This window comes from Salvia splendens, chromosome 17 (assembly GCF_004379255.2).
Source record: "Salvia splendens isolate huo1 chromosome 17, SspV2, whole genome shotgun sequence".
Lineage (NCBI taxonomy): Eukaryota > Viridiplantae > Streptophyta > Magnoliopsida > Lamiales > Lamiaceae > Salvia > Salvia splendens.
Genome location: NC_056048.1, coordinates 22,645,813 through 22,653,988, shown reverse-complemented (window position 1 = coordinate 22,653,988; position 8,176 = coordinate 22,645,813).

The following is an 8,176-nucleotide window of genomic DNA, read 5'->3' as shown; positions in this document are numbered from 1 at the left end:
GCATCCCGAGTGCCCATCTCGGCATCATCTGCATAGGGGGCTGCATGCCGGGTGCCCACCCCGGCATCATCTGCTGCCACGGGTACATGTTGTAGCACACGGTCATCGGAGGCCAACCACCTCCCCCAGGAGCCGGGGAAGTCTGGGACCCTACCCCGGGAGTCGGGGGAGTCTGAGACCCTACCCAGGGAGTCACTGGAGTACCTTCGTAGTTGTTCTCCATTGCTCGTTATTGATCCTGTACAGAAAGAAAGATAGAGAGAGTACTCGTTAAAACAAGTGGTGCGAATGTAAATGACGTTCAAAGCGCGTATATATAGTGTTTTCGAAAAAAAAAATTAAAAATTAAAATCTGACGCCGGTCTGACGCCGATCCTGGGCCTACAATGGCGCCGTGAGGATCGGCGTTAGAACCAGCGTCATCACACGAATCGGCATGGCCACGCCGAAGTTGACGTCGATTTCGCCGACGCCGGTCGCAATGGTTCAGCGTCAGAACCGGCGTCGGCCAAAAATCGGCGCCGCGGTTTTGACGCCTCCATTGCTGATGCTCTTATAGGTGGACTGCATTTTATGCTCTCATGATCTTATCATTTAATTTGGATTAATTATAATTTATAGTCTTAACAATTTTTTTATGACTAAACTTTGGTCTATTTTTTAAGTACTCTCGATTTTGAAATATAATATACTCATATAACCGTAGGTAGGTAGATTTGACTAATATTGTCCGTTAACAAAATTTTAAAACTATACTATTTCAAAATTATTGAATATTAATCACAAACAAACATATATAGAAGACGCATCTAAAGTGAAATGTGACTATTATCGTGGAACGGACCAAAATAGCAAAATGTGATTCTTATTGTGGGACGGACGGATTATTATATACTCCATTCGTCCCATAGTAGATGTCACACTTGGGAGATGACACATGATTTTATGTTATGTTATTTTGTGTGTTAAGTGGTGAGAGAAAATATAATTTTATAATTGATGTGAAAGGGAACTTTTTCCAAAAGAGGAAATGTGACATCTTTTGTGAGACAAACTAAAAAGGAAAGTGTGACATTTATTATGGGACGGAGGGAGTACCGTGAAAGGATAGAACTTTTATATAAATTTCAGTTTTGTTTTAATATATAATTCAATTAGTTTATAAAAAAAGTACTCGTATTTAGTTATACGGGACATGCCATAAACTCTGAAAAGCCCCCTGGGCTTTTTTCCCTTGGCTCATTTTGTCTCCGGCAAGTCAATTGGGCTGGCTTTTTAAACCTGTACAAGCTGGGCCGGGAACATGTTGATGGGGCTCTATGTGTATAAGTGTATTGTTCCTAAAAAGTGATTACCTTTTCTGTTTCATTTAAGAGATTACTACCAAAAAAAGCAAGTAAAGGATGCAATGAAAACATAAAAAGAATATTAAAGCTTTGCTTTTACTGTAAAATAGATCGATAATTTAATAAAGAAGGGGTAAAAGGCGAGAAATTAAGGGATGTGACCCTCTGCTTTCTCCATTTTTAAGGTGTTGAGAATTGAGATAATTTATATGCATTTATAGTAAGACTCCTCACGAAGAAAAAGTTACTTCAATTGAAAGAGCAAAACTCACACTATGAATTATCTACTCATTACCACACCAGCAACGTTTATCGTTTTTTTACTTTTGTTTAATTAATGAAATGCACTTTTTTCTTAGCTATAAATTTGCGATATTTTTAATTTGAGTCGCATACCTTTTTACTATAAATGGTAAGGTTTAAAGGTAAAATCCGTAGTAGAGTTCCATACTCTCAAAAGTTTGTAATAATTTATGTGATAAAATGAGCCTTCATCTCTTTTCAAAATAAATTAATATCTTTGTGTTTAATATTACTTATTAGATTATTTAAAAATCAAGTCCAAGTGTTACAAATTCAGTTCAATTAGCATGAGGGACAAGCACTAGCTCTGTTGTGGATTTGGATCCCCTGCTTTAGCTGATCGGGACGTTGTTCCACGCATTCAATTATTTTATCAAGGATAAAATAATTGGGTATGTGGAACAACCACAATAGGCGATCCAAACTCCTTTGTTGCCGATCATTGTTGAACAATATATGAAACAATTGGATGATGTTGTGTTGGATGTTGAAACTCAACACACATGCAACACAAACACACATATATGTATAGATAGGAAAAAAATTAATTTAGAATTCTCAAAATATTGTGAAAATAGAGCATTATTTTCAATATTTCGATTGCAAAGATCTAAGGTGAATGACTTTACTAAATGAATGTTAGCGTATATTTACTCCGTAATAATGAGGGATCAGATACTCACACTAAAAATGTGATTTATATAAATTTAATTAATAGACAAAGAAATCTTAACATCAAATGTTTAGTACTAAAGTCATGTTTGGTTGGCAGGAAAGTAAAGTTGGCAAGGAAAATGATTCCTGGGAAAATGAATCCCGGGAATATGATTTCTAATAACTTTACTTTCCCGTGTTTGGAAAATATCAAGATTTGAAAGTATATATTTGATTTAAACACTAAACTAAAAATATACTTATCATTTTTTATTTATAAAAAATAATAATACATATTATTTAATAAATTATTAATTACAAATGATAATAATTATATTATTTTATTTATTATTACGATGGATAGTTTAAATATGGATTATACATCATAATATATAATAATATAATAATAAATAAGATTATTATTATTATAATTATATTTACTTAATTTTTAATTGAATAAATTTTACAATTTAAAATTTCACAATTTAAAATTTCACTACAATTTTATTGTTAATTACTAATTTATAAATTAATAATTATTATATTATTATATAATTATAATTATATTTAATTATTTAATATATTATTATTATTATTATGATAATAAAAATAAAAATAAACATTAATAATATAGTTGTAATTATGATAATTTGAATTATAGTTATTTATTATCCTGAAATTAAGTATGGTTTATACTTTTAAATTATTTTTAAAACATTGTTATAAATAATAACAATGATAATAATAATAATAATAATAATAATAATAATAATAATAATAATAATAATAATAAACTATATTATATTCATTAAATAGGTAAGAATCCTAAAACTGAGAAAAAGAATACCTAAGAAAAGTTAGGATTCAGAATCCTGGAAAGTTGTACTAACTTTCCTTGTTTCAGGATTTTGATTACTTTCCTAGTTTGATTAAAAACGGAAACAAACACAGGAATTTAAAATTTAAGGAATCAGATTACTTTCCCGGATAGAATCCTGACAACCAAACATGACCTAAATGTTTTTTTAAAAAAATTTGGGATTCCAGTAATCACTTTTTAGTTAGGATTCAATAATTGAGAGTTAAAATTTCAAAATTAATAGATATTGTTTAATCATATCTCTCAAGCGTTCTAAACAACATCTCAAATACAAAGTAAATCTAAGAACAAAATCAGAGTAAATCTAAGAACAAAATTATAACAATCAAAAAATGTAACGATAGTATCCTAAAATGGGAAAAAGAACAACTGCACACTAACTATTTTTGTTTCGAAAATGTCGATCATTATGTTCAATTTAGGGAGGTTACCTCACATGCATTCCTCAAGAACAAAGACAATTAAAATCCTAAAAAACACACAAAACACACATTACATAATTAAGTCAAGACTTGACCTGTGTTATTTTTATCAATTGTTATTAAATTATATTATTTTATCAATTGGACTAGAATAAAATTAATTGGACAAAAATAAATAGAATGAAATGGAATGAAAAAAATAAATTGAGAATAAATATTTTATAAATAAAAATTAAAGAATAAAAATTAAAAAAAAAACGATTTTAAAAAGGTAACTCATTTTCTTCCCCAACTTGTCTCAACTAACTCATTTTAAAAAGCTCAAACCTCAAATTATAGAAGCCCAAACTTCTCAAATTACTCGACTAACTCATCTTCTTCCCCAGACTCTTCTCTGCAAAATTCTCATCTCTCCACTTTCTCTCGGCAAAATTAGAGAAATAAAGTAAGAAAATAAAATAATTATAAAAAAAATGTAAAAGGACCGACACGGCGGTCTGCGACGCGCAATTGGCCGCCGCCCTGTCCACGCCGCCTTCCCGACGCTCTCTCCTCCGCCGTCCCCGTCCAGCTATAGCCGCCGCGCCACACGGCGGCCCGCCGCAACTTATCTACTGTGGACACTCTTATAGCAACAATTTTATTTTAAATAGGGTTAGAAATTTTCGTGGGTGATGTAATCACATGCAAACTCTAAGAGCATTAGCAATGGGGCGCCCTAAGGCGCGCCCTATGCACCGCCACGTCATCATTTTTATCCTCCTACCCTCCCACCTGCAGTGGGGCACCCTATATGTTTTACTATTATTTAGTTAATTAATTTAAATATTTTCAAATATATAATGCAAACTAAGTAAAAAACACAACGAGTAGCTAAAAACCGGCGAAGACTGCATTAATTAACAAAAGTTACACGATTCAAGTTGGCTAATCTACGCAATTCCCGACTCCCGACGCAGCTCATCGATCAACCCATGGAGGTATTCGGCTTTGGCGGGGTCCGTACACTTCTCGATGGCCTTGTGCGTCTGTAACAACGTCCGCGCCATCGAGGCTCTTTCCGACCACATATACGCGGCGGTTGTCGGGCTCGAGGTCGGGGTCGGGACCGGGAGCGGCGATGGGGTGGCGGCGGTCGAGGATGATGTCGTCGTCGCCTTCCCCTTATTTTTCGCAGCCTTGATGCCTATGGGACGCCGGGAGGACATCGGTGTGCCGGAACTCTCCTCCTCCGTGTACGTCCAGTTGAGGTCCACCGGACGATTTCCGCTTTCGCTGCTCGTATAACCACCAGCGGCGGTGGTCTTCGTCCTCTTTGTCGCACCGATGTGCAGAATCCCGCCTTGGAACTTCTGCTTGTCCCTCAAGAGCGCCCATATGCCCAGATGCTTGAAGTCGCCGTATAGGGACTGGTACGACAACAGCGCTCTATCGCTCATGTCGCTCAAGCTCTCGCCGCTCCCCTGCTCCCTCGTGCACTTCTCGTACTCCGACGCGAACAGGTTGACTTGCTTCTTCACTTGATCCCAGTGCTTGCGGAGCTGCTCCCGTTGGCGCTTGTACGCGCTCGGCGGCTTCGCCTCATTGTAGCGCTCGGCGATGAGCTCCCAGTACGCGAGCTGCTTCTGGTTGTTGGCGAATATCGGGTCCTCCTATATATCCACCCAACACCTCGCCAAGACGAGGGTTTCATCCGGCTGGTAGTTTGTACGGCCGGGGGCGTACTCTTCATTCATTGCCGGAGGTGGCAACTTGTTCGCGCGGTGCCGGATCCACTTCTTTTTGGCGGGGGTGACAACGGCGGATGGGGTGGCGGCGGCGGGTCGGTTTGGAGACGGCTCCATGTCAGACAAACCATACGAATCCATACTGAATTCGGGATCGTACTGCACGTTGTCGTCGAACGGCCGATATTCGTCGGGTTCTGTACCCGGCCAACGCGCATCACCACTAAACATCAGACTATTGGGACTTGAATCCATTTCGTAGTAAATGTGAGTTTCGAGAGTGGAATCGTGAAATGAAATATTACAAATGATGTCGGGGTAGGGGGTATTTATACAAATTTTTCGAATTTAGTATTTAAAAAAAATAAAAAACGCGTGTCATCGTCCGCGGAGCCCACAATGGTGCCCGATGGCGCGGACGATAGGCCATCATCAGCGCTTCTTCCGGCCCGAAGCTTAGGGCGTGGGCGTAGGGTGTGCCGTCGGGCGGGCACCCACAATGGAGCCATCGGGCGCGCCCGAAGACGATGGCACGCAACGGGCGTGCCATCGGGCGCCCCATTGTGGGTGCTCTAAATATTGTACAAACTCCAAATTATGATCTGGACCATTTGAAAATGTCAACAGATGACAAAATAACAACAACAAAAAATGTCAACACAGTGTCAACGGTTGATGCTGTGTTGACATTGTGTTGACAATGTATTAACATTTTTTGTTACTGTTATTTTGTTATCTATTAACATTTTCTAACAATTCAGATTATAGTTTGAAGTTTGGACAATACATTTTGCATTTTATCCCTATTTATTTTTCTAATTTTATCATTACCCTTTGAGTGTGCATACATATATGATAATATAATGCCATAATGTCGTAAACAATGAAAAGAATAAACAGCAAATTAGTCATTAAATGCAACTCGAATTGGAGTATCATTTTATCCGCAAACTAAAACATTCCAGACTGATGCTTTTGGATTGATGTATCATTCCAATAATAAACTGGTTACTTGTAATGTTCAATAAGGTCATCATTGACCCCGGCCAGTTTCAGGCTCCAAGTCCCCTCCACATCAGCATTCATTTACAGTTGCGGCTCAGGCCCCAACTGCTCTAACGCTGCAGGCCACAACCCGGGCCGCAACTAATAAATGACCATATTCACAACTTCAACCTATTTTACACGTAAAATAAAAAACGCCAGAAATTTATAACACGGAAAATTTCATTTATAACACCGGAATTTCATTTTTAATACAAAAACAATAAATTATAACCTAAAAAATATTTAAAAAATTATAATATTAAAAAAAATGCAAAAAAAAAATTACAAATCTGCAGCCACGTCACCCCTCTCCCTCTCCCTCTCCATCTTCTTCCTCTTCCTCCTTATTCTTCCTCTCCCCCTCACTCTTCTTCCTCTTCCAAAATGTAAAAATTCAGAACTTAAAGCTCCATCGCACGCTAGGCCGGACCCCGGGACCGGCCTGGGCCGGAACTCCGTCGCCTCCAACGCGCAGGACGGGCCGGGACTCCCGATTTGCGACCCGGCCCCTTGTATTAACGATGTTCTAATTAAGTTGACGTTCAATAATTAAGTTGGAGATAATATTTATCAAGTTGAAACAATTTAGTTTTTTGCAAATTTTTTTATCAAATTCCACCTAACACACAACTCTAGCATATATGAATTCTCACTTGTCAATAATTAGTTTGGAGATTGCTTAATTAAACGATTAACTACTCACAAAGTAAAATAATCTGTGTTTAATTCATGCAGTTTCTATTTACAATCACTTATAAGCTCTCTGCAACGAAAACAAGGTCAATTTAACAATGATGAAGCTGATAAGAACATGTGGATCCATATGTTTTTTGGTAAATCTTGGTAGTGGTGGTTAGATGTGATAAATTTGGAAAAGACCCAACAAATACAAACCACAAAAGCCTGCCCATTTTTTTATACCAAAAATATATCTCTACTCCGTTCGTCCTATGAAAATAGACACTATTTTTATCTTAGTCTGGCACATAAAAATAGTCGACTGGTAGCATTTTTCTATTTAATAAGGTAGGTCTCATGTTTCGTAACAATACTTGAACTTTTTTTTATGTCTCTTATGCTTTACCAATTGTTCATTAAAGTTGTTTCATCTCCAAAATATCTATTTTTATGGGACGAAAAAGAATGTTATAGGGAGTATTTAGTTATTCAATAAAAAAAATGTGTAAACAGATCTATTCTAGATCAAAAGTGTGCTACTAATTATCTTTTACATCAATATTTCAAATTTCAATCCAAACACCAACAACTCAACCACAAAATGTGTCGCAATTATACCTTTATATTTAATTATTATTTTTTATTAATCTTAAATTTTGTATATGGAGTATATTTAAATTGCAAAAAATTTAAAAGGAATTATATTTTGATTGGATGATGTACGGTTTTTCTTATATTTACTGTGCTTTCCAAATCAGAATTGGGTCCAACAAATCACCGAGTTTTCATATCTACCTACTATCACTATGATCATCAAAGCAACATGTTACTTCTCCCATATCGCAACCCAATTCTTTTGCATCTATAAACCCTAATAAAAAAAGAAAAACAAAACAATAAAAAATGAAAATGGTTTTGTTGGTTTCTGGGGATTACAAGAGATACAACCGGGCGTAATACAACCCAAAAGGAAGAAAAGGAGAAACTGAACTGAATGAAATTACAATTGGAAATCGAAACAACTGAACCAGTATGATAGCTGAGTCAAGGAGGCCTCTTCCCGCAAGACGAGATACGCCCCGGTAGTGCTCTCGGTTTGGCGTGTCGTCCCCAAAGGTA